Genomic DNA, 26526 nt, shown 5'->3' on the forward strand with positions numbered 1-26526 from the left:
TGGAGCAATGTAAAAACTACCAACAGAATTCGTTCCTGGCACCTTCCCCGGTGGAGTTGTGCATGGGGTGTGTTTGGAACATTTTGTCACCAGCCGAGTCCTAAATTCTGCTGTTCCCCATCTCAGCCCAGAAAGCAGGAAGAACAACTTTTTTGGTGCCTTTCAGGTGCCTACCAAGGTAGTGTAAAAACTACTAAGAGAACTCCTGTCTGGCACCTTCCCCGGTGGAGTTGTGCAGGGGGTGTGTTTGGAACATTTTGTCACCGGCCGACTCCAAAATTCAGCGGTTCCCCATCTCAGCCCAGAAAGCAGGTAGAACAACTTTTGTGGTGCCTTTCAGATGCCTACCAAGGTAGTGTAAAAACTACTAAGAGAACTCCTGTCTGGCACCTTCCCCGGTGGAGTTGTGCATGGGGTGTGTTTGGAACATTTTGTCACCGGCCGAGTCCAAAATTCAGCGATTCCCCATCTCAGCCCAGAAAGCAGGTAGAACAACTTTTGTGGTGTCCTTTTGATGCCTACCGGAGCAATGTAAAAACTACCAACAGAACTCGTCCCTGGCACCTTCGCTAGTGGAGTTGTGCATGGGGTGTATTTATTAAAATTTTTTCACCAGCCGAGTCCAAAATTCTGCTGTTCCCCATCTCAGCCCAGAAAGCAGGTAGAACAACTTTTGTGGTGCCTTTCAGCTGCCTACCAAGGTAGTGTAAAAACTACTAGGAGAACTCCTGTCTGGCACCTTCCCCGGTGGAGTTGTGCATGGGCTGTGTTTGGAACATTTTGTCACCAGCCGAGTCCAAAATTCAGCTGTTCCCCATCTCAGCCCAGAAAGCAGGTAGAACTACTTTTGTGGTGTCTTTCAGATGCCTACCAAGGTAGTGTAAAAACTATTAAGAGAACTCCTGTCTGGCACCTTCCCCGGTGGAGTTGTGCATGGGGTGTGTTTGGAACATTTTGTCACCGGCCGACTCCAAAATTCAGCGGTTCCCCATCTCAGCCCAGAAAGCAGGTAGAACAACTTTTGTGGTGTCCTTTTGATGCCTACCGGAGCAATGTAAAAACTACCAACAGAACTCGTCCCTGGCACCTTCGCTAGTGGAGTTGTGCATGGGGTGTATTTATTAAAATTTTGTCACCAGCCGAGTCCTAAATTCTGCTGTTCCCCATCTCAGCCCAGAAAGCAGGTAGAACAACTTTTTTGGTGCCTTTCAGGTGCCTACCAAGGTAGTGTAAAAACTACTAAGAGAACTCCTGTCTGGCACCTTCCCCGGTGGAGTTGTGCAGGGGGTGTGTTTGGAACATTTTGTCACCGGCCGACTCCAAAATTCAGCGGTTCCCCATCTCAGCCCAGAGAGCAGGTAGAACAACTTTTCTGGTGTCTTTCAGATGCCTACCAAGGTAGTGTAAAAACTACTAAGAGAACTCCTGTCTGGCACCTTCCCCGGTGGAGTTGTGCATGGGGTGTGTTTGGAACATTTTGTCACCGGCCGATTCCAAAATTCAGCGGTTCCCCATCTCAGCCCAGAAAGCAGGTAGAACAACTTTTGTGGTGTCCTTTTGATGCCTACCGGAGCAATGTAAAAACTATCAACAGAATTCCTTCCTGGCACCTTCGCTAGTGGAGTTGTGCATGGGGTGTATTTATTAAAATTTTTTCACCAGCCGAGTCCAAAATTCTGCTGTTCCCCATCTCAGCCCAGAAAGCAGGTAGAACAACTTTTGTGGTGTCTTTCAGATGCCTACCGGAGCAATGTAAAAACTACCAGGAGAACTCCTGTCTGGCACCTTCCCCGGTGGAGTTGTGCATGGGGTGTGTTTGGAACATTTTGTCACCAGCCGAGTCCAAAATTCAGAGGTTCCCCATCTCAGCCCAGAAAGCAGGTAGAACAACTTTTGTGGTGTCTTTCAGATGCCTACCAAGGTAGTGTAAAAACTACTAAGAGAACTCCTGTCTGGCACCTTCCTCGGTGGAGTTGTGCAGGGGGTGTGTTTGGAACATTTTGTCACCAGCCGAGTCCAAAATTCAGCGGTTCCCCATCTCAGCCCAGAAAGCAGGTAGAACAACTTTTGTGGTGCCTTTCAGCTGCCTACCAAGGTAGTGTAAAAACTACTAGGAGAACTCCTGTCTGGCACCTTCCCCGGTGGAGTTGTGCAGGGGGTGTGTTTGGAACATTTTGTCACCAGCCGAGTCCAAAATTCAGCTGTTCCCCATCTCAGCCCAGAAAGCAGGTAGAACTACTTTTGTGGTGTCTTTCAGATGCCTACCAAGGTAGTGTAAAAACTATTAAGAGAACTCCTGTCTGGCACCTTCGCTAGTGGAGTTGTGCATGGGGTGTGTTTGGAACATTTTGTCACCGGCCGACTCCAAAATTCAGCGGTTCCCCATCTCAGCCCAGAAAGCAGGTAGAACAACTTTTGTGGTGTCCTTTTGATGCCTACCGGAGCAATGTAAAAACTACCAACAGAACTCGTCCCTGGCACCTTCGCTAGTGGAGTTGTGCATGGGGTGTATTTATTAAAATTTTGTCACCAGCCGAGTCCTAAATTCTGCTGTTCCCCATCTCAGCCCAGAAAGCAGGTAGAACAACTTTTTTGGTGCCTTTCAGGTGCCTACCAAGGTAGTGTAAAAACTACTAAGAGAACTCCTGTCTGGCACCTTCCCCGGTGGAGTTGTGCAGGGGGTGTGTTTGGAACATTTTGTCACCGGCCGACTCCAAAATTCAGCGGTTCCCCATCTCAGCCCAGAAAGCAGGTAGAACAACTTTTGTGGTGCCTTTCAGCTGCCTACCAAGGTAGTGTAAAAACTACTAAGAGAACTCCTGTCTGGCACCTTCCCCGGTGGAGTTGTGCATGGGGTGTGTTTGGAACATTTTGTCACCGGCCGATTCCAAAATTCAGCGGTTCCCCATCTCAGCCCAGAAAGCAGGTAGAACAACTTTTGTGGTGTCCTTTTGATGCCTACCGGAGCAATGTAAAAACTACCAGGAGAACTCCTGTCTGGCACCTTCGCTAGTGGAGTTGTGCATGGGGTGTATTTATTAAAATTTTTTCACCAGCCGAGTCCAAAATTCTGCTGTTCCCCATCTCAGCCCAGAGAGCAGGTAGAACAACTTTTGTGGTGTCTTTCAGATGCCTACCGGAGCAATGTAAAAACTACCAGGAGAACTCCTGTCTGGCACCTTCCCCGGTGGAGTTGTGCAGGGGGTGTGTTTGGAACATTTTGTCACCGGCCGACTCCAAAATTCAGCGGTTCCCCATCTCAGCCCAGAAAGCAGGTAGAACAACTTTTGTGGTGCCTTTCAGCTGCCTACCAAGGTAGTGTAAAAACTACTAAGAGAACTCCTGTCTGGCACCTTCCCCGGTGGAGTTGTGCATGGGGTGTGTTTGGAACATTTTGTCACCGGCCGATTCCAAAATTCAGCGGTTCCCCATCTCAGCCCAGAAAGCAGGTAGAACAACTTTTGTGGTGTCCTTTTGATGCCTACCGGAGCAATGTAAAAACTATCAACAGAATTCCTTCCTGGCACCTTCGCTAGTGGAGTTGTGCATGGGGTGTATTTATTAAAATTTTTTCACCAGCCGAGTCCAAAATACTGCTGTTCCCCATCTCAGCCCAGAAAGCAGGTAGAACAACTTTTGTGGTGTCTTTCAGATGCCTACCGGAGCAATGTAAAAACTACCAGGAGAACTCCTGTCTGGCACCTTCCCCGGTGGAGTTGTGCATGGGGTGTGTTTGGAACATTTTGTCACCAGCCGAGTCCAAAATTCAGAGGTTCCCCATCTCAGCCCAGAAAGCAGGTAGAACAACTTTTGTGGTGTCTTTCAGATGCCTACCGGAGCAATGTAAAAACTACCAGGAGAACTCCTGTCTGGCACCTTCCTCGGTGGAGTTGTGCAGGGGGTGTGTTTGGAACATTTTGTCACCAGCCGAGTCCAAAATTCAGCGGTTCCCCATCTCAGCCCAGAAAGCAGGTAGAACAACTTTTGTGGTGCCTTTCAGCTGCCTACCAAGGTAGTGTAAAAACTACTAGGAGAACTCCTGTCTGGCACCTTCCCCGGTGGAGTTGTGCAGGGGGTGTGTTTGGAACATTTTGTCACCAGCCGAGTCCAAAATTCAGCTGTTCCCCATCTCAGCCCAGAAAGCAGGTAGAACTACTTTTGTGGTGTCTTTCAGATGCCTACCAAGGTAGTGTAAAAACTATTAAGAGAACTCCTGTCTGGCACCTTCGCTAGTGGAGTTGTGCATGGGGTGTGTTTGGAACATTTTGTCACCGGCCGACTCCAAAATTCAGCGGTTCCCCATCTCAGCCCAGAAAGCAGGTAGAACAACTTTTGTGGTGCCTTTCAGCTGCCTACCAAGGTAGTGTAAAAACTACTAAGAGAACTCCTGTCTGGCACCTTCCCCGGTGGAGTTGTGCATGGGGTGTGTTTGGAACATTTTGTCACCGGCCGATTCCAAAATTCAGCGGTTCCCCATCTCAGCCCAGAAAGCAGGTAGAACAACTTTTGTGGTGTCCTTTTGATGCCTACCGGAGCAATGTAAAAACTACCAGGACAACTCCTGTCTGGCACCTTCGCTAGTGGAGTTGTGCATGGGGTGTATTTATTAAAATTTTTTCACCAGCCGAGTCCAAAATTCTGCTGTTCCCCATCTCAGCCCAGAGAGCAGGTAGAACAACTTTTGTGGTGTCTTTCAGATGCCTACCGGAGCAATGTAAAAACTACCAGGAGAACTCCTGTCTGGCACCTTCCCCGGTGGAGTTGTGCATGGGGTGTGTTTGGAACATTTTGTCACCAGCCGAGTCCAAAATTCAGCGGTTCCCCATCTCAGCCCAGAAAGCAGGTAGAACAACTTTTGTGGTGTCCTTTTGATGCCTACCGGAGCAATGTAAAAACTACCAACAGAACTCGTCCCTGGCACCTTCGCTAGTGGAGTTGTGCATGGGGTGTATTTATTAAAATTTTTTCACCAGCCGAGTCCAAAATTCTGCTGTTCCCCATCTCAGCCCAGAAAGCAGGTAGAACAACTTTTGTGGTGTCTTTCAGATGCCTACCGGAGCAATGTAAAAACTACCAGGAGAACTCCTGTCTGGCACCTTCCCCGGTGGAGTTGTGCATGGGGTGTGTTTGGAACATTTTGTCACCGGCCGACTCCAAAATTCAGCGGTTCCCCATCTCAGCCCAGAGAGCAGGTAGAACAACTTTTGTGGTCTCTTTCAGATGCCTACCGGAGCAATGTAAAAACTACCAGGAGAACTCCTGTCTGGCACCTTCCCCGGTGGAGTTGTGCATGGGGTGTGTTTGGAACATTTTGTCACCGGCCGAGTCCAAAATTCAGCTGTTCCCCATCTCAGCCCAGAAAGCAGGTAGAACAACTTTTGTGGTCTCTTTCAGATGCCTACCGGAGCAATGTAAAAACTACCAGGAGAACTCCTGTCTGGCACCTTCCCCGGTGGAGTTGTGCATGGGGTGTGTTTGGAACATTTTGTCACCAGCCGAGTCCAAAATTCAGCGGTTCCCCATCTCAGCCCAGAAAGCAGGTAGAACAACTTTTGTGGTGTCTTTCAGATGCCTACCAGAGCAATGTAAAAACTACCAGGAGAACTCCTGTCTGGCACCTTCCCCGGTGGAGTTGTGCATGGGGTGTGTTTGGAACATTTTGTCACCAGCCGAGTCCAAAATTCAGCGGTTCCCCATCTCAGCCCAGAAAGCAGGTAGAACAACTTTTGTGGTCTCTTTCAGATGCCTACCGGAGCAATGTAAAAACTACCAGGAGAACTCCTGTCTGGCACCTTCCCCGGTGGAGTTGTGCATGGGGTGTGTTTGGAACATTTTGTCACCAGCCGAGTCCAAAATTCAGCGGTTCCCCATCTCAGCCCAGAAAGCAGGTAGAACAACTTTTCTGGTGCCTTTCAGCTTCCTACCAAGGTAGTGTAAAAACTACTAGGAGAACTCCTGTCTGGCACCTTCCCCGGTGGAGTTGTGCATGGGGTGTGTTTGGAACATTTTGTCACCAGCCGAGTCCAAAATTCAGCTGTTCCCCATCTCAGCCCAGAAAGCAGGTAGAACTACTTTTGTGGTGTCTTTCAGATGCCTACCAAGGTAGTGTAAAAACTATTAAGAGAACTCCTGTCTGGCACCTTCCCCGGTGGAGTTGTGCATGGGGTGTGTTTGGAACATTTTGTCACCGGCCGACTCCAAAATTCAGCGGTTCCCCATCTCAGCCCAGAAAGCAGGTAGAACAACTTTTGTGGTGTCTTTCAGATGCCTACTGGAGCAATGTAAAAACTACCAACAGAATTCGTTCCTGGCTCCTTCGCTAGTGGAGTTGTGCATGGGGTGTATTTATTAAAATTTTGTCACCAGCCGAGTCCTAAATTCTGCTGTTCCCCATCTCAGCCCAGAAAGCAGGAAGAACAACTTTTTTGGTGCCTTTCAAATGCCTACCAAGGTAGTGTAAAAACTACTAAGAGAACTCCTGTCTGGCACCTTCCCCGGTGGAGTTGTGCATGGGGTGTGTTTGGAACATTTTGTCACCGGCCGACTCCAAAATTCAGCGGTTCCCCATCTCAGCCCAGAAAGCAGGTAGAACAACTTTTGTGGTGCCTTTCAGCTGCCTACCAAGGTAGTGTAAAAACTACTAAGAGAACTCCTGTCTGGCACCTTCCCCGGTGGAGTTGTGCATGGGGTGTGTTTGGAACATTTTGTCACCGGCCGATTCCAAAATTCAGCGGTTCCCCATCTCAGCCCAGAAAGCAGGTAGAACAACTTTTGTGGTGCCCTTTTGATGCCTACCGGAGCAATGTAAAAACTACCAACAGAACTCGTCCCTGGCACCTTCGCTAGTGGAGTTGTGCATGGGGTGTATTTATTAAAATTTTTTCACCAGCCGAGTCCAAAATTCTGCTGTTCCCCATCTCAGCCCAGAAAGCAGGTAGAACAACTTTTGTGGTGTCTTTCAGATGCCTACCGGAGCAATGTAAAAACTACCAGGAGAACTCCTGTCTGGCACCTTCCCCGGTGGAGTTGTGCATGGGGTGTGTTTGGAACATTTTGTCACCGGCCGACTCCAAAATTCAGCGGTTCCCCATCTCAGCCCAGAGAGCAGGTAGAACAACTTTTGTGGTGTCTTTCAGATGCCTACCGGAGCAATGTAAAAACTACCAGGAGAACTCCTGTCTGGCACCTTCCCCGGTGGAGTTGTGCAGGGGGTGTGTTTGGAACATTTTGTCACCAGCCGAGTCCTAAATTCTGCTGTTCCCCATCTCAGCCCAGAAAGCAGGAAGAACAACTTTTTTGGTGCCTTTCAGGTGCCTACCAAGGTAGTGTAAAAACTACTAAGAGAACTCCTGTCTGGCACCTTCCCCGGTGGAGTTGTGCATGGGGTGTGTTTGGAACATTTTGTCACCGGCCGACTCCAAAATTCAGCGGTTCCCCATCTCAGCCCAGAAAGCAGGTAGAACAACTTTTGTGGTGCCTTTCAGCTGCCTACCAAGGTAGTGTAAAAACTACTAAGAGAACTCCTGTCTGGCACCTTCCCCGGTGGAGTTGTGCATGGGGTGTGTTTGGAACATTTTGTCACCGGCCGATTCCAAAATTCAGCGGTTCCCCATCTCAGCCCAGAAAGCAGGTAGAACAACTTTTGTGGTGCCCTTTTGATGCCTACCGGAGCAATGTAAAAACTACCAACAGAACTCGTCCCTGGCACCTTCGCTAGTGGAGTTGTGCATGGGGTGTATTTATTAAAATTTTTTCACCAGCCGAGTCCAAAATTCTGCTGTTCCCCATCTCAGCCCAGAAAGCAGGTAGAACAACTTTTGTGGTGTCTTTCAGATGCCTACCGGAGCAATGTAAAAACTACCAGGAGAACTCCTGTCTGGCACCTTCCCCGGTGGAGTTGTGCATGGGGTGTGTTTGGAACATTTTGTCACCGGCCGACTCCAAAATTCAGCGGTTCCCCATCTCAGCCCAGAGAGCAGGTAGAACAACTTTTGTGGTGTCTTTCAGATGCCTACCGGAGCAATGTAAAAACTACCAGGAGAACTCCTGTCTGGCACCTTCCCCGGTGGAGTTGTGCATGGGGTGTGTTTGGAACATTTTGTCACCAGCCGAGTCCTAAATTCTGCTGTTCCCCATCTCAGCCCAGAAAGCAGGAAGAACAACTTTTGTGGTGCCTTTCAGGTGCCTACCAAGGTAGTGTAAAAACTACTAAGAGAACTCCTGTCTGGCACCTTCCCCGGTGGAGTTGTGCATGGGGTGTGTTTGGAACATTTTGTCACCGGCCGACTCCAAAATTCAGCGGTTCCCCATCTCAGCCCAGAGAGCAGGTAAAACAACTTTTGTGGTGCCTTTCAGCTGCCTACCAAGGTAGTGTAAAAACTATCAAGAGAACTCCTGTCTGGCACCTTCCCCGGTGGAGTTGTGCATGGGGTGTGTTTGGAACATTTTGTCACCAGCCGAGTCCAAAATTCTGCTGTTCCCCATCTCAGCCCAGAAAGCAGGTAGAACAACTTTTGTGGTGTCCTTTTGATGCCTACCGGAGCAATGTAAAAACTACCAGGAGAACTCGTCCCTGGCACCTTCGCTAGTGGAGTTGTGCATGGGGTGTATTTATTAAAATTTTTTCACCAGCCGAGTCCTAAATTCTGCTGTTCCCCATCTCAGCCCAGAAAGCAGGTAGAACAACTTTTGTGGTGTCTTTCAGATGCCTACCGGAGCAATGTAAAAACTACCAGGAGAACTCCTGTCTGGCACCTTCCCCGGTGGAGTTGTGCATGGGGTGTGTTTGGAACATTTTGTCACCGGCCGACTCCAAAATTCAGCGGTTCCCCATCTCAGCCCAGAGAGCAGGTAGAACAACTTTTGTGGTGTCTTTCAGATGCCTACCGGAGCAATGTAAAAACTACCAGGAGAACTCCTGTCTGGCACCTTCCCCGGTGGAGTTGTGCATGGGGTGTGTTTGGAACATTTTGTCACCAGCCGAGTCCAAAATTCAGAGGTTCCCCATCTCAGCCCAGAAAGCAGGTAGAACAACTTTTGTGGTCTCTTTCAGATGCCTACCGGAGCAATGTAAAAATTACCAGGAGAACTCCTGTCTGGCACCTTCCCCGGTGGAGTTGTGCATGGGGTGTGTTTGGAACATTTTGTCACCAGCCGAGTCCAAAATTCAGCGGTTCCCCATCTCAGCCCAGAAAGCAGGTAGAACAACTTTTCTGGTGCCTTTCAGCTTCCTACCAAGGTAGTGTAAAAACTACTAGGAGAACTCCTGTCTGGCACCTTCCCCGGTGGAGTTGTGCATGGGGTGTCTTTGGAACATTTTGTCACCAGCCGACTCCAAAATTCAGCTGTTCCCCATCTCAGCCCAGAAAGCAGGTAGAACTACTTTTGTGGTGTCTTTCAGATACCTACCAAGGTAGTGTAAAAACTATTAAGAGAACTCCTGTCTGGCACCTTCCCCGGTGGAGTTGTGCATGGGGTGTGTTTGGAACATTTTGTCACCGGCCGACTCCAAAATTCAGCGGTTCCCCATCTCAGCCCAGAGAGCAGGTAGAACAACTTTTCTGGTGTCTTTCAGATGCCTACTGGAGCAATGTAAAAACTACCAACAGAATTCGTTCCTGGCACCTTCCCCGGTGGAGTTGTGCATGGGGTGTGTTTGGAACATTTTTTCACCGGCCGAGTCCAAAATTCAGCGGTTCCCCATCTCAGCCCAGAAAGCAGGAAGAACAACTTTTGTGGTGCCTTTCAGGTGCCTACCAAGGTAGTGTAAAAACTATTAAGAGAACTCCTGTCTGGCACCTTCCCCGGTGGAGTTGTGCATGGGGTGTGTTTGGAATATTTTGTCACCGGCCGACTCCAAAATTCAGCGGTTCCCCATCTCAGCCCAGAGAGCAGGTAGAACAACTTTTGTGGTGTCTTTTTGATGCCTACCGGAGCAATGTAAAAACTACCAGGAGAACTCGTCCCTGGCACCTTCGCTAGTGGAGTTGTGCATGGGGTGTATTTATTAAAATTTTGTCACCAGCCGAGTCCAAAATTCAGCGTTTCCCCATCTCAGCCCAGAAAGCAGGTAGAACAACTTTTGTGGTGCCTTTCAAATGCCTACCAAGGTAGTGTAAAAACTATCAAGAGAACTCCTGTCTGGCACCTTCCCCGGTGGAGTTGTGCATGGGGTCTGTTTGGAACATTTTGTCACCGGCCGAGTCCAAAATTCAGCGGTTCCCCATCTCAGCCCAGAAAGCAGGAAGAACAACTTTTGTGGTGCCTTTCAAATGCCTACCAAGGTAGTGTAAAAACTACTAAGAGAACTCCTGTCTGGCACCTTCCCCGGTGGAGTTGTGCATGGGGTGTCTTTGGAACATTTTGTCACCGGCCGACTCCAAAATTCAGCGGTTCCCCATCTCAGCCCAGAGAGCAGGTAGAACAACTTTTGTGGTGTCCTTTTGATGCCTACCGGAGCAATGTAAAAACTACCAACAGAACTCGTCCCTGGCACCTTCGCTAGTGGAGTAGTGCATGGGGTGTATTTATTAAAATTTTGTCACCAGCCGAGTCCAAAATTCAGCTGTTCCCCATCTCAGCCCAGAAAGCAGGTAGAAAAAATTTTGTGGTGCCTTTCAGCTGCCAACCAAGGTAGTGTAAAAACTATTAAGAGAACTCCTGTCTGGCACCTTCCCCGGTGAAGTTGTGCATGGGGTGTGTTTGGAACATTTTGTCACCAGCCGAGTCCAAAATTCAGCGGTTCCCCATCTCAGCCCAGAAAGCAGGTAGAACAACTTTTGTGGTGCCTTTCAAATGCCTACCAAGGTAGTGTAAAAACTACCAGGAGAACTCCTGTCTGGCACCTTCCCCGGTGGAGTTGTGCATGGGGTGTGTTTGGAACATTTTGTCACCAGCCGAGTCCAAAATTCAGCGTTTCCCCATCTCAGCCCAGAAAGCAGGAAGAACAACTTTTGTGGTGCCTTTCAGCTGCCTACCAAGGTAGTGTAAAAACTACTAAGAGAACTCCTGTCTGGCACCTTCCCCGGTGGAGTTGTGCATGGGGTGTGTTTGGAACATTTTGTCACCGGCCGACTCCAAAATTCAGCGGTTCCCCATCTCAGCCCAGAAAGCAGGTAGAACAACTTTTGTGGTCTCTTTCAGATGCCTACCAAGGTAGTGTAAAAACTACTAAGAGAACTCCTGTCTGGCACCTTCCCCGGTGGAGTTGTGCATGGGGTGTCTTTGGAACATTTTGTCACCGGCCGACTCCAAAATTCAGCGGTTCCCCATCTCAGCCCAGAGAGCAGGTAGAACAACTTTTGTGGTGTCTTTCAGATGCCTACCGGAGCAATGTAAAAACTACCAGGAGAACTCCTGTCTGGCACCTTCCCCGGTGGAGTTGTGCAGGGGGTGTGTTTGGAACATTTTGTCACCGGCCGACTCCAAAATTCAGCGGTTCCCCATCTCAGCCCAGAAAGCAGGTAGAACAACTTTTGTAGTGTCTTTTTGATGCCTACCGGAGCAATGTAAAAACTACCAACAGAATTCGTTCCTGGCACCTTCGCTAGTGGAGTTGTGCATGGGGTGTATTTATTAAAATTTGGTCACCAGCCGAGTCCAAAATTCAGCTGGTCCCCATCTCAGCCCAGAAAGCAAGTAGAACAACTTTTGTGGTGCCTTTCAAATGCCTACCAAGGTAGTGTAAAAACTATCAAGAGAACTCCTGTCTGGCACCTTCCCCGGTGGAGTTGTGCATGGGGTGTGTTTGGAACATTTTGTCACCGGCCGACTCCAAAATTCAGCGGTTCCCCATCTCAGCCCAGAGAGCAGGTAGAACAACTTTTGTGGTGTCTTTCAGATGCCTACCGGAGCAATGTAAAAACTACCACCAGAATTCGTTCCTGGCACCTTCCCCGGTGGAATTGTGCATGGGGTGTGTTTGGAACATTTTGTCACCGGCCGACTCCAAAATTCAGCGGTTCCCCATCTCAGCCCAGAAAGCAGGTAGAACAACTTTTGTGGTGTCTTTCAGATGCCTACCGGAGCAATGTAAAAACTACCAACAGAATTCGTTCCTGGCACCTTCGCTAGTGGAGTTGTGCATGGGGTGTATTTATTAAAATTTTGTCACCAGCCGAGTCCAAAATTCAGCGGTTCCCCATCTCAGCCCAGAAAGCAAGTAGAACAACTTTTGAGGTGCCTTTCAAATGCCTACCAAGGTAGTGTAAAAACTATCAAGAGAACTCCTGTCTGGCACCTTCCCCGGTGGAGTTTTGCATGGGGTGTGTTTGGAACATTTTGTCACCGGCCGAGTCCAAAATTCAGCGTTTCCCCATCTCAGCCCACAAAGCAGGTAGAACAAGTTTTGTGGTGCCTTTCAGCTGCCTACCAAGGTAGTGTAAAAACTACTAAGAGAACTCCTGTCTGGCACCTTCCCCGGTGGAGTTGTGCATGGGGTGTGTTTGGAACATTTTGTCACCGGCCGACTCCAAAATTCAGCGGTTCCCCATCTCAGCCCAGAAAGCAGGTAGAACAACTTTTGTGGTGTCTTTCAGCTGCCTACCAAGGTAGTGTAAAAACTACTAAGAGAACTCCTGTCTGGCACCTTCCCCGGTGGAGTTGTGCAGGAGGTGTGTTTGGAACATTTCGTCACCAGCCGAGTCCAAAATTCAGCGGTTCCCCATCTCAGCCCAGAGAGCAGGTAGAACAACTTTTGTGGTGTCTTTCAGATGCCTACCGGAGCAATGTAAAAACTACCAGGAGAACTCCTGTCTGGCACCTTCCCCGGTGGAGTTGTGCATGGGGTGTGTTTGGAACATTTTGTCACCGGCCGACTCCAAAATTCAGCGGTTCCCCATCTCAGCCCAGAAAGCAGGTAGAACAACTTTTGTGGTGTCTTTTTGATGCCTACCGGAGCAATGTAAAAACTACCAACAGAATTCGTTCCTGGCACCTTCGCTAGTGGAGTTGTGCATGGGGTGTATTTATTAAAATTTGGTCACCAGCCGAGTCCAAAATTCAGCTGGTCCCCTTCTCAGCCCAGAAAGCAGGAAGAACAACTTTTCTGCTGCCTTTCAGCTGCCTACTGGAGCAATGTAAAAACTACCAAGAGAACTCGTTTCTGTCACCTTCCCCGGTGGAATTGTGCATGGGTGTGTTTGGAACACTTTGTCACCAGCCAAGTCCAAAATTCAGGGGTTCCCCACCTCAGCCCAGAAAGCAGGTAGAACAACTTTTGTGGTGCCTTTCAGCTGCCTACCGGAGCAATGTAAAAAGTACCAAGAGAACTCCTGTCTGGCACCTTCCCCGGTGGAGTTGTGCATAGGGTGTGTTTGGAACAATTGTCACCAGCCGAGTCCTTAATTCTGCTGTTCCCCATCTCAGCCCAGAAAGCAGGTAGAACAACTTTTGTCGTGCCTTTCAGCTGCCTACCGGAGCAATGTAAAAACTACCAAGAGAAGTCCTTTATGGCACCTTCCCCGGTGGAGTTGTGCATGGGGTGTGTTTGGAACATTTTGTTCACCAGCCGAGTCCAAAATTCAGCATTTCCCGATCTCAGCCCAGAAAGCAGGTAGAACAACTTTTGTGGTGCCTTTCAGCTGCCTACCGGAGCAATGTAAAAACTACCATGAGAACTCCTGTCTGGCACCTTCCCCGGTGGAGTTGTGCATGGGGTGTGTTTGTAACAATTTGTCATCAGCCGAGTCCAAAATTCAGCGGTTCCCCATCTCAGCCCAGAACGCAGGTAGAACAACTTTTGTGGTGCCATTAAGATGACTACCGGAGCAATGTAAAAAGTACCAAGAGAACTCCTGTCTGGCACCTTCCCCGGTGGAGTTGTGCAGGGGGTGTGTTTGGAACATTTTGTCACCGGCCGACTCCAAAATTCAGCGGTTCCCCATCTCAGCCCAGAAAGCAGGTAGAACAACTTTTGTGGTGTCTTTCAGATGCCTACCAAGGTAGTGTAAAAACTATCAAGAGAACTCCTGTCTGGCACCTTCCCCGGTGGAGTTGTGCATGGGGTGTGTTTGGAACATTTTGTCACCAGCCGACTCCAAAATTCAGCGGTTCCCCATCTCAGCCCAGAAAGCAGGAAGAACAACTTTTGTGGTGTCTTTCAGATGCCTACCGGAGCAATGTAAAAACTACCAACAGAATTCGTTCCTGGCACCTTCGCTAGTGGAGTTGTGCATGGGGTGTATTTATTAAAATTTGGTCACCAGCCGAGTCCAAAATTCAGCTGGTCCCCTTCTCAGCCCAGAAAGCAGGAAGAACAACTTTTCTGCTGCCTTTCAGCTGCCTACTGGAGCAATGTAAAAACTACCAAGAGAACTCGTTTCTGTCACCTTCCCCGGTGGAATTGTGCATGGGTGTGTTTGGAACACTTTGTCACCAGCCAAGTCCAAAATTCAGGGGTTCCCCACCTCAGCCCAGAAAGCAGGTAGAACAACTTTTGTGGTGCCTTTCAGCTGCCTACCGGAGCAATGTAAAAAGTACCAAGAGAACTCCTGTCTGGCACCTTCCCCGGTGGAGTTGTGCATAGGGTGTGTTTGGAACAATTGTCACCAGCCGAGTCCTTAATTCTGCTGTTCCCCATCTCAGCCCAGAAAGCAGGTAGAACAACTTTTGTCGTGCCTTTCAGCTGCCTACCGGAGCAATGTAAAAACTACCAAGAGAAGTCCTTTATGGCACCTTCCCCGGTGGAGTTGTGCATGGGGTGTGTTTGGAACATTTTGTTCACCAGCCGAGTCCAAAATTCAGCATTTCCCGATCTCAGCCCAGAAAGCAGGTAGAACAACTTTTGTGGTGCCTTTCAGCTGCCTACCGGAGCAATGTAAAAACTACCATGAGAACTCCTGTCTGGCACCTTCCCCGGTGGAGTTGTGCATGGGGTGTGTTTGTAACAATTTGTCATCAGCCGAGTCCAAAATTCAGCGGTTCCCCATCTCAGCCCAGAACGCAGGTAGAACAACTTTTGTGGTGCCATTAAGATGACTACCGGAGCAATGTAAAAAGTACCAAGAGAACTCCTGTCTGGCACCTTCCCCGGTGGAGTTGTGCAGGGGGTGTGTTTGGAACATTTTGTCACCGGCCGACTCCAAAATTCAGCGGTTCCCCATCTCAGCCCAGAAAGCAGGTAGAACAACTTTTGTGGTGTCTTTCAGATGCCTACCAAGGTAGTGTAAAAACTATCAAGAGAACTCCTGTCTGGCACCTTCCCCGGTGGAGTTGTGCATGGGGTGTGTTTGGAACATTTTGTCACCAGCCGACTCCAAAATTCAGCGGTTCCCCATCTCAGCCCAGAAAGCAGGAAGAACAACTTTTGTGGTGTCTTTCAGATGCCTACCGGAGCAATGTAAAAACTACCAACAGAATTCGTTCCTGGCACCTTCGCTAGTGGAGTTGTGCATGGGGTGTATTTATTAAAATTTTGTCACCAGCCGAGTCCAAAATTCAGCGGTTCCCCATCTCAGCCCAGAGAGCAGGTAGAACAACTTTTGTGGTGCCTTTCAGGTGCCTACCAAGGTAGTGTAAAAACTACTAAGAGAACTCCTGTCTGGCACCTTCCCCGGTGGAGTTGTGCATGGGGTGTGTTTGGAACATTTTGTCACCGGCCGACTCCAAAATTCAGCGGTTCCCCATCTCAGCCCAGAAAGCAGGAAGAACAACTTTTGTGGTGTCCTTTTGATGCCTACCAAGGTAGTGTAAAAACTATCAAGAGAACTCTTGTCTTGCACCTTCCCCGGTGGAGTTGTGCATGGGGTGTGTTTGGAACATTTCGTCACCAGCCGAGTCCAAAATTCAGCGGTTCCCCATCTCAGCCCAGAAAGCAGGTAGAACAACTTTTGTGGTGTCTTTCAGATGCCTACCGGAGCAATGTAAAAACTACCACGAGAACTCCTGTCTGGCACCTTCCCCGGTGGAGTTGTGCATGGGGTGTGTTTGGAACATTTTGTCACCAGCCGAATTCAAAATTCAGCGGTTCCCCATCTCAGCCCAGAAAGCAGGTAGAACTACTTTTGTGGTGTCTTTCAGGTGCCTACCAAGGTAGTGTAAAAACTACTAAGAGAACTCCTGTCTGGCACCTTCCCCGGTGGAGTTGTGCATGGGGTATGTTTGGAACATTTTGTCACCGGCCGACTCCAAAATTCAGCGGTTCCCCATCTCAGCCCAGAAAGCAGGAAGAACAACTTTTGTGGTGTCCTTTTGATGCCTACCGGAGCAATGTAAAAACTACCAACAGAACTCGTCCCTGGCACCTTCGCTAGTGGAGTTGTGCATGGGGTGTATTTATTAAAATTTTGTCACCAGCCGAGTCCAAAATTCTGCTGTTCCCCATCTCAGCCCAGAAAGCAGGTAGAACAACTTTTGTGGTGCCTTTCAGCTGCCTACCAAGGTAGTGTAAAAACTACTAAGAGAACTCCTGTCTGGCACCTTCCCCGGTGGAGTTGTGCATGGGGTGTGTTTGGAACATTTTGTCACCGGCCGAGTCCAAAATTCAGCGGTTCCCCATCTCAGCCCAGAAAGCAGGTAGAACAACTTTTGTAGTGTCTTTTTGATGCCTACCGGACCAATGTAAAAACTACCAACAGAATTCGTTCCTGGCACCTTCGCTAGTGGAGTTGTGCATGGGGTGTATTTATTAAAATTTGGTCACCAGCCGAGTCCAAAATTCAGAGGTTCCCCATCTCAGCCCAGAAAGCAGGTAGAACAACTTTTCTGCTGCCTTTCAGCTGCCTACTGGAGCAATGTAAAAACTACCAAGAGAACTCCTGTCTGGCACCTTCCCCGGTGGAGTTGTGCATGGGTGTGTTTGGAACACTTTGTCACCAGCCAAGTCCAAAATTCAGGGGTTCCCCACCTCAGCCCAGAAAGCAGGTAGAACACCTTTTCTGCTGCCTTTCAGCTGCCTACCGGAGCAATGTAAAAAGTATCCAAGAGAACTCCTGTCTGGCACCTTCCCCGGTTGAGTTGTGCATAGGGTGTGTTTGGAACAATTGTCACCAGCCGAGTCCAAAATTCAGCGGTTCCCCATCTCAGCCCAGAAAGCAGGTAGAACAACTTTTGTGGTGTCTTTCAGATGCCTACCGGAGCAATGTAAAAACTACCAAGAGAAGTCCTTTATGGCACCTTCCCCGGTGGAGTTGTGCATGGGGTGTGTTTGGAACATTTTGTTCACCAGCCGAGTCCAAAATTCAGCATTTCCCGATCTCAGCCCAGAAAGCAGGTAGAACAACTTTTTTCGTGCCTTTCAAATGCCTACCAAGGTAGTGTAAAAACTACCAAGAGAACTCCTGTCTGGCACCTTCCCCGGTGGAGTTGTGCATGGGGTGTGTTTGGAACATTTCGTCACCAGCCAAGTCCAAAATTCAGCGGTTCCCCATCTCAGCCCAGAAAGCAGGTAGAACAACTTTTGTGGTGCCTTTCAGGTGCCTACCGGAGCAATGTAAAAACTACCAGGAGAACTCCTGTCTGGCACCTTCCCTGGTGGAGTTGTGCATGGGGTGTTTTTGGAACATTCTGTCACCGTCCGACTCCAAAATTCAGCGGTTCCCCATCTCAGCCCAGAAAGCAGGAAGAACAACTTTTGTGGTGTCTTTCAGATGCCTACCGGAGCAATGTAAAAACTACCAGGAGAACTCCTGTCTGGCACCTTCCCCGGTGGAGTTGTGCATGGGGTGTGTTTGGAACATTTTGTCACCGGCCGACTCCAAAATTCAGCGGTTCCCCATCTCAGCCCAGAAAGCAGGTAGAACAACTTTTGTGGTGTCTTTCAGATGCCTACCAAGGTAGTGTAAAAACTATCAAGAGAACTCTTGTCTGGCACCTTCCCCGGTGGAGTTGTGCATGGGGTGTGTTTGGAACATTTTGTCACCAGCCGAGTCCAAAATTCAGCTGTTCCCCATCTCAGCCCAGAAAGCAGGCAGAACAACTTTTGTGGTGCCTTTCAGATGCCTACTAAGGTAGTGTAAAAACTATTAAGAGAACTCCTTTCTGTCACCTTCCCCGGTGGAGTTGTGCATGGGGTGTGTTTGGAACATTTTGTCACCGGCCGACTCCAAAATTCAGCGGTTCCCCATCTCAGCCCAGAGAGCAGGTAGAACAACTTTTGTGGTGTCTTTCAGATGCCTACCGGAGCAATGTAAAATCTACCAGGAGAACTCCTGTCTGGCACCTTCCCCGGTAGAGTTGTGCATGGGGTGTGTTTGGAACATTTTGTCACCGGCCGACTCCAAAATTCAGCGGTTCCCCATCTCAGCCCAGAAAGCAGGTAGAACAACTTTTGTAGTGTCTTTTTGATGCCTACCGGAGCAATGTAAAAACTACCAACAGAATTCGTTCCTGGCACCTTCGCTAGTGGAGTTGTGCATGGGGTGTATTTATTAAAATTTGGTCACCAGCCGAGTCCAAAATTCAGCTGGTCCCCTTCTCAGCCCAGAAAGCAGGAAGAAAAACTTTTGTGGTGCCTTTCAGCTGCCTACCAAGGTAGTGTAAAAACTATCAAGAGAACTCTTGTCTGGCACCTTCCCCGGTGGAGTTGTGCATGGGGTGTGTTTGGAACATTTTGTCACCAGCCAAGTCCAAAATTCAGCTGTTCCCCATCTCAGCCCAGAAAGCAGGTAGAACAACTTTTGTGGTGTATTTCAGATGCCTACCCGAGCAATGTAAAAACTACCAGGAGAACTCCTGTCTGGCACCTTCCCCGGTGGAATTGTGCATGGGGTGTGTTTGGAACATTTTGTCACCAGCCGAGTCCAAAATTCAGCGGTTCCCCATCTCAGCCCAGAAAGCAGGTAGAACAACTTTTGTAGTGTCTTTTTGATGCCTACCGGAGCAATGTAAAAACTACCAACAGAATTCGTTCCTGGCACCTTCGCTAGTGGAGTTGTGCATGGGGTGTATTTATTAAAATTTTGTCACCAGCCGACTCCAAAATTCAGCTGTTCCCCTTCTCAGCCCAGAAAGCAGGAAGAACAACTTTTGTGGTGCCTTTCAGCTGCCTACCAAGGTAGTGTAAAAACTATCAAGAGAACTCTTGTCTGGCACCTTCCGCGGTGGAGTTGTGCATGGGGTGTGTTTGGAACATTTCGTCACCAGCCAAGTCCAAAATTCAGCTGTTCCCCATCTCAGCCCAGAAAGCAGGTAGAACAACTTTTGTGGTGTCTTTCAGATGCCTACCGGAGCAATGTAAAAACTACCAGGAGAACTCCTGTCTGGCACCTTCCCCGGTGGAATTGTGCATGGGGTGTGTTTGGAACATTTTGTCACCAGCCGAGTCCAAAATTCAGAGGTTCCCCATCTCAGCCCAGAAAGCAGGTAGAACAACTTTTCTGCTGCCTTTCAGCTGCCTACTGGAGCAATGTAAAAACTACCAAGAGAACTCGTTTCTGTCACCTTCCCCGGTGGAATTGTGCATGGGGTGTGTTTGGAACATTCTGTCACCAGCCCAGTCCAAAATACAGCGGTTCCCCATCTCAGCCCAGAAAGCAGGTAGAACAACTTTTGTGGTGTCTTTCAGATGCCTACCGGAGCAATGTAAAAACTACCAGGAGAACTCCTGTCTGGCACCTTCCCCGGCGGAGTTGTGCATGGGGTGTGTTTGGAACATTTTGTCACCGGCCGAGTCCAAAATTCAGCGGTTCCCCATCTCAGCCCAGAAAGCAGGTAGAACAACTTTTGTGGTGTCTTTCAGATGCCTACCGGAGCAATGTAAAAACTACCAACAGAACTCGTTCCTGGCACCTTCGCTAGTGGAGTTGTGCATGGGGTGTCTTTGGAACATTTTGTCACCGGCCGAGTCCAAAATTCAGCGGTTCCCCATCTCAGCCCAGAAAGCAGGTAGAACAACTTTTGTAGTGTCTTTTTGATGCCTACCGGAGCAATGTAAAAACTACCAACAGAATTCGTTCCTGGCACCTTCGCTAGTGGAGTTGTGCATGGGGTGTATTTATTAAAATTTTGTCACCAGCCGAGTCCAAAATTCAGCGGTTCCCCATCTCAGCCCAGAAAGCAAGTAGAACAACTTTTGTGGTGCCTTTCAAATGCCTACCAAGGTAGTGTAAAAACTATCAAGAGAACTCCTGTCTGGCACCTTCCCCGGTGGAGTTGTGCATGGGGTGTGTTTGGAACATTTTGTCACCGGCCGACTCCAAAATTCAGCGGTTCCCCATCTCAGCCCAGAGAGCAGGTAGAACAACTTTTCTGGTGTCTTTCAGATGCCTACTGGAGCAATGTAAAAACTACCAGGAGAACTCCTGTCTGGCACCTTCCCCGGTGGAGTTGTGCATGGGGTGTGTTTGGAACATTTTGTCACCAGCCGAGTCCAAAATTCAGCGGTTCCCCATCTCAGCCCAGAGAGCAGGTAGAACAACTTTTGTGGTGCCTTTCAGCTGCCTACCAAGGTAGTGTAAAAACTATCAAGAGAACTCTTGTCTGGCACCTTCCCCGGTGGAGTTGTGCATGGGGTGTGTTTGGAACATTTCGTCACCAGCCAAGTCCAAAATTCAGCGGTTCCCCATCTCAGCCCAGAAAGCAGGTAGAACAACTTTTGTAGTGTCTTTTTGATGCCTACCGGAGCAATGTAAAAACTACCAACAGAATTCGTTCCTGGCACCTTCGCTAGTGGAGTTGTGCATGGGGTGTATTTATTAAAATTTGGTCACCAGCCGAGTCCAAAATTCAGCTGGTCCCCTTCTCAGCCCAGAAAGCAGGAAGAACAACTTTTGTGGTGCCTTTCAGCTGCCTACCAAGGTAGTGTAAAAACTATCAAGAGAACTCTTGTCTGGCACCTTCCGCGGTGGAGTTGTGCATGGGGTGTGTTTGGAACATTTCGTCACCAGCCAAGTCCAAAATTCAGCTGTTCCCCATCTCAGCCCAGAAAGCAGGTAGAACAACTTTTGTGGTGTCTTTCAGATGCCTACCGGAGCAATGTAAAAACTACCAGGAGAACTCCTGTCTGGCACCTTCCCCGGTGGAATTGTGCATGGGGTGTGTTTGGAACATTTTGTCACCAGCCGAGTCCAAAATTCAGCTGTTCCCCATCTCAGCCCAGAAAGCAGGTAGAACAACTTTTGTGGTGCCTTTCAGCTGCCTACCAAGGTAGTGTAAAAACTACTAAGAGAACTCCTGTCTGGCACCTTCCCCGGTGGAGTTGTGCATGGGGTGTGTTTGGAACATTTTGTCACCGGCCGACTCCAAAATTCAGCGGTTCCCCATCTCAGCCCAGAAAGCAGGAAGAACAACTTTTGTGGTATCCTTTTGATGCCTACCGGAGCAATGTAAAAAGTACCAACAGAACTCGTCCCTGGCACCTTCGCTAGTGGAGTTGTGCAGGGGGTGTATTTATTAAAATTTTGTCACCAGCCGAGTCCAAAATTCAGCTGTTCCCCATCTCAGCCCAGAAAGCAGGTAGAACAACTTTTGTGGTGCCTTTCAGCTGCCTACCAAGGTAGTGTAAAAACTACTAAGAGAACTCCTGTCTGGCACCTTCCCCGGTGGAGTTGTGCATGGGGTGTGTTTGGAACATTTTGTCACCGGCCGACTCCAAAATTCAGCGGTTCCCCATCTCAGCCCAGAGAGCAGGTAGAACAACTTTTGTGGTGTCTTTCAGATGCCTACCGGAGCAATGTAAAAACTACCAGGAGAACTCCTGTCTGGCACCTTCCCCGGTGGAGTTGTGCATGGGGTGTGTTTGGAACATTTTGTCACCAGCCGAGTCCAAAATTCAGCCGTTCCCCATCTCAGCCCAGAAAGCAGGTAGAACAACTTTTGTGGTGTCTTTCAGGTGCCTACCAAGGTAGTGTAAAAACTACTAAGAGAACTCCTGTCTGGCACCTTCCCCGGTGGAGTTGTGCATGGGGTGTGTTTGGAACATTTTGTCACCGGCCGAGTCCAAAATTCAGCTGTTCCCCATCTCAGCCCAGAAAGCAGGTAGAACAACTTTTGTGGTGTATTTCAGATGCCTACCGGAGCAATGTAAAAACTACCAGGAGAACTCCTGTCTGGCACCTTCCCCGGTGGAATTGTGCATGGGGTGTGTTTGGAACATTTTGTCACCAGCCGAGTCCAAAATTCAGCGGTTCCCCATCTCAGCCCAGAAAGCAGGTCGAACAACTTTTCTGCTGCCTTTCAGCTGCCTACTGGAGCAATGTAAAAACTACCAAGAGAACTCGTTTCTGTCACCTTTCCCGGTGGAATTGTGCATGGGTGTGTTTGGAACACTTTGTCACCAGCCAAGTCCAAAATTCAGGGGTTCCCCATCTCAGCCCAGAAAGCAGGTAGAACACCTTTTCTGCTGACTTTCAGCTGCCTACCGGAGCAATGTAAAAAGTACCAAGAGTACTCCTGTCTGGCACCTTCCCCGGTTGAGTTGTGCATAGGGTGTGTTTGGAACAATTGTCACCACCCGAGTCCTTAATTCTGCTGTTCCCCATCTCAGCCCAGAAAGCAGGTAGAACAACTTTTGTGGTGTCTTTCAGATGCCTACTGGAGCAATGTAAAACTACCAAGAGAAGTCCTTTATGGCACCTTCCCCGTTGGAGTTGTGCATGGGGTGTGTTTGGAACATTTTGTCACCAGCCAAGTCCAAAATTCAGCGGTTCCCCATCTCAGCCCAGAAAGCAGGTAGAACAACTTTTGTCATGCCTTTCAAATGCCTACCAAGGTAGTGTAAAAACTACCAGGAGAACTCCTGTCTGGCACCTTCCCCGGTGGAGTTGTCCATGGGGTGTGTTTGGAACATTTTGTCACCAGCCGAGTCCAAAATTCAGCTGCTCCCCATCTCAGCCCAGAAAGCAGGTAGAACAACTTTTGTGGTGCCTTTCAGCTGCCTACCAAGGTAGTGTAAAAACTACTAAGAGAACTCCTGTCTGGCACCTTCCCCGGTGGAGTTGTGCATGGGGTGTGTTTGGAACATTTTGTCACCGGCCGACTCCAAAATTCAGCGGTTCCCCATCTCAGCCCAGAAAGCAGGTAGAACAACTTTTCTGGTGTCTTTCAGATGCCTACCGGAGCAATGTAAAAACTACCAACAGAACTCGTCCCTGGCACCTTCGCTAGTGGAGTTGTGCAGGGGGTGTATTTATTAAAATTTTGTCACCGGCCGAGTCCAAAATTCAGCGGTTCCCCATCTCAGCCCAGAAAGCAGGTAGAACAACTTTTGTGGTGTCTTTCAGATGCCTACCGGAGCAATGTAAAAACTACCAGGAGAACTCCTGCCTGGCACCTTCCCCGGTGGAGTTGTGCATGGGGTGTCTTTGGAACATTTTGTCACCGGCCGACTCCAAAATTCAGCGGTTCCCCATCTCAGCCCAGAAAGCAGGTAGAACAACTTTTGTAGTGTCTTTTTGATGCCTACCGGAGCAATGTAAAAACTACCAACAGAATTCGTTCCTGGCACCTTCGCTAGTGGAGTTGTGCATGGGGTGTATTTATTAAAATTTGGTCACCAGCCGAGTCCAAAATTCAGCTGGTCCCCTTCTCAGCCCAGAAAGCAGGAAGAAAAACTTTTGTGGTGCCTTTCAGCTGCCTACCAAGGTAGTGTAAAAACTATCAAGAGAACTCTTGTCTGGCACCTTCCCCGGTGGAGTTGTGCATGGGGTGTGTTTGGAACATTTTGTCACCAGCCAAGTCCAAAATTCAGCTGTTCCCCATCTCAGCCCAGAAAGCAGGTAGAACAACTTTTGTGGTGTATTTCAGATGCCTACCGGAGCAATGTAAAAACTACCAGGAGAACTCCTGTCTGGCACCTTCCCCGGTGGAATTGTGCATGGGGTGTGTTTGGAACATTTTGTCACCAGCCGAGTCCAAAATTCAGCGGTTCCCCATCTCAGCCCAGAAAGCAGGTAGAACAACTTTTGTAGTGTCTTTTTGATGCCTACCGGAGCAATGTAAAAACTACCAACAGAATTCGTTCCTGGCACCTTCGCTAGTGGAGTTGTGCATGGGGTGTATTTATTAAAATTTTGTCACCAGCCGACTCCAAAATTCAGCTGTTCCCCTTCTCAGCCCAGAAAGCAGGAAGAACAACTTTTGTGGTGTCTTTCAGATGCCTACCGGAGCAATGTAAAAACTACCAGGAGAACTCCTGTCTGGCACCTTCCCCGGTGGAATTGTGCATGGGGTGTGTTTGGAACATTTTGTCACCAGCCGAGTCCAAAATTCAGAGGTTCCCCATCTCAGCCCAGAAAGCAGGTAGAACAACTTTTCTGCTGCCTTTCAGCTGCCTACTGGAGCAATGTAAAAACTACCAAGAGAACTCGTTTCTGTCACCTTCCCCGGTGGAATTGTGCATGGGGTGTGTTTGGAACATTCTGTCACCAGCCGAGTCCAAAATACAGCGGTTCCCCATCTCAGCCCAGAAAGCAGGTAGAACAACTTTTGTGGTGTCTTTCAGATGCCTACCGGAGCAATGTAAAAACTACCAGGAGAACTCCTGTCTGGCACCTTCCCCGGTGGAGTTGTGCATGGGGTGTGTTTGGAACATTTTGTCACCGGCCGAGTCCAAAATTCAGCGGTTCCCCATCTCAGCCCAGAAAGCAGGTAGAACAACTTTTGTGGTGTCTTTCAGATGCCTACCGGAGCAATGTAAAAACTACCAACAGAACTCGTTCCTGGCACCTTCGCTAGTGGAGTTGTGCATGGGGTGTCTTTGGAACATTTTGTCACCGGCCGAGTCCAAAATTCAGCGGTTCCCCATCTCAGCCCAGAAAGCAGGTAGAACAACTTTTGTAGTGTCTTTTTGATGCCTACCGGAGCAATGTAAAAACTACCAACAGAATTCGTTCCTGGCACCTTCGCTAGTGGAGTTGTGCATGGGGTGTATTTATTAAAATTTTGTCACCAGCCGAGTCCAAAATTCAGCGGTTCCCCATCTCAGCCCAGAAAGCAAGTAGAACAACTTTTGTGGTGCCTTTCAAATGCCTACCAAGGTAGTGTAAAAACTATCAAGAGAACTCCTGTCTGGCACCTTCCCCGGTGGAGTTGTGCATGGGGTGTCTTTGGAACATTTTGTCACCGGCCGACTCCAAAATTCAGCGGTTCCCCATCTCAGCCCAGAGAGCAGGTAGAACAACTTTTCTGGTGTCTTTCAGATGCCTACTGGAGCAATGTAAAAACTACCAGGAGAACTCCTGTCTGGCACCTTCCCCGGTGGAGTTGTGCATGGGGTGTGTTTGGAACATTTTGTCACCAGCCGAGTCCAAAATTCAGCGGTTCCCCATCTCAGCCCAGAGAGCAGGTAGAACAACTTTTGTGGTGCCTTTCAGCTGCCTACCAAGGTAGTGTAAAAACTATCAAGAGAACTCTTGTCTGGCACCTTCCCCGGTGGAGTTGTGCATGGGGTGTGTTTGGAACATTTCGTCACCAGCCAAGTCCAAAATTCAGCGGTTCCCCATCTCAGCCCAGAAAGCAGGTAGAACAACTTTTGTAGTGTCTTTTTGATGCCTACCGGAGCAATGTAAAAACTACCAACAGAATTCGTTCCTGGCACCTTCGCTAGTGGAGTTGTGCATGGGGTGTATTTATTAAAATTTGGTCACCAGCCGAGTCCAAAATTCAGCTGGTCCCCTTCTCAGCCCAGAAAGCAGGAAGAACAACTTTTGTGGTGCCTTTCAGCTGCCTACCAAGGTAGTGTAAAAACTATCAAGAGAACTCTTGTCTGGCACCTTCCGCGGTGGAGTTGTGCATGGGGTGTGTTTGGAACATTTCGTCACCAGCCAAGTCCAAAATTCAGCTGTTCCCCATCTCAGCCCAGAAAGCAGGTAGAACAACTTTTGTGGTGCATTTCAGATGCCTACCGGAGCAATGTAAAAACTACCAGGAGAACTCCTGTCTGGCACCTTCCCCGGTGGAATTGTGCATGGGGTGTGTTTGGAACATTTTGTCACCAGCCGAGTCCAAAATTCAGCTGTTCCCCATCTCAGCCCAGAAAGCAGGTAGAACAACTTTTGTCGTGCCTTTCAGCTGCCTACCAAGGTAGTGTAAAAACTACTAAGAGAACTCCTGTCTGGCACCTTCCCCGGTGGAGTTGTGCATGGGGTGTGTTTGGAACATTTTGTCACCGGCCGACTCCAAAATTCAGCGGTTCCCCATCTCAGCCCAGAAAGCAGGAAGAACAACTTTTGTGGTATCCTTTTGATGCCTACCGGAGCAATGTAAAAAGTACCAACAGAACTCGTCCCTGGCACCTTCGCTAGTGGAGTTGTGCAGGGGGTGTATTTATTAAAATTTTGTCACCAGCCGAGTCCAAAATTCAGCTGTTCCCCATCTCAGCCCAGAAAGCAGGTAGAACAACTTTTGTGGTGCCTTTCAGCTGCCTACCAAGGTAGTGTAAAAACTACTAAGAGAACTCCTGTCTGGCACCTTCCCCGGTGGAGTTGTGCATGGGGTGTGTTTGGAACATTTTGTCACCGGCCGACTCCAAAATTCAGCGGTTCCCCATCTCAGCCCAGAGAGCAGGTAGAACAACTTTTGTGGTGTCTTTCAGATGCCTACCGGAGCAATGTAAAAACTACCAGGAGAACTCCTGTCTGGCACCTTCCCCGG

This window comes from Falco cherrug, chromosome 5 (assembly GCF_023634085.1).
Source record: "Falco cherrug isolate bFalChe1 chromosome 5, bFalChe1.pri, whole genome shotgun sequence".
Lineage (NCBI taxonomy): Eukaryota > Metazoa > Chordata > Aves > Falconiformes > Falconidae > Falco > Falco cherrug.